The 773-nt window shown below is 32.9% G+C and overlaps 1 protein-coding gene across 1 annotated transcript in view; it reads right to left on the bottom strand.

The window, feature by feature from the left end:
- Nucleotides 1-773, bottom strand: part of SAP30 (Sin3A-associated protein, 30kDa) — an 8,383-nt gene that overhangs the window by 4,075 nt on the left and 3,535 nt on the right. The gene's annotated exons all lie outside the window — the stretch shown is intronic.

The raw sequence follows: 773 nt of genomic DNA, 5'->3' as shown, positions 1-773 counted from the left end.
GCATAGGCCACACTGAATTATTAAAAATAAAGGTAGGCAAATTAGGCCATTGTTAAGACAATGGCATATTTCTTTCTACTCTTAAATTCTGCACCCTGTTAAAACATAAGATATCTGGCAATATTGTTAAGAGGATTGGACATAGTGGGGGGGAGGGGGAGGAAGGGAGTGGTGCCAGTTGAGGAAGGGAGGAAGGCAGAAAAAGAGAATAAGAAATTCCCAACCTCTGAGTTTTGTCATCAAATTGCCATAAGGATGACCTGAATTAGTCCATGCTGGATTTTTAACTGACAAGGGGAAAGATGATGTTGCCCACAATTTTGCTTTCTCTGCTTAAAGAACATATTTTAGTAGTATAATGTATGCTTTCTAATCTAACTTAATACCCAAATTATATTCCAGATACAAACTATCCATTTTTACAAATGAGCTATTGATTTAGTATCCTAACTATATTTAAATTACAAACTTTTCTGAGTATTAACGCATTTTATCTGTAATATGTTTTTCCAATGAAAGCGTTCTGAAATTATTCAAGTTCACCTGAAAAGTTTCTCATTAATTATTTAAACAAGCAGAAAGTGTCACAAGTAAACTTTTCAAAAAATTTAATTATATATATTTTTGAGAGTTGTATAGTAACATTTAAAATAGTGGCTTCATATACTGACAGTTAACTCCTTCTTTTGAAAAACCAAACAAGGACTAAGCTAACAGGCTTATTACATACTTCTAAGCTAAACGCAAGTTAAAAATATGCAGGACGTGTGCTA

The sequence above is a fragment of the Galeopterus variegatus genome, unplaced genomic scaffold (genome assembly GCF_000696425.1).
Source record: "Galeopterus variegatus unplaced genomic scaffold, G_variegatus-3.0.2 Scaffold3179, whole genome shotgun sequence".
NCBI lineage: Eukaryota > Metazoa > Chordata > Mammalia > Dermoptera > Cynocephalidae > Galeopterus > Galeopterus variegatus.
The sequence above is the reverse complement of the archived record's forward strand: the minus strand, read 5'-3'. Positions and strand labels throughout refer to the sequence as shown.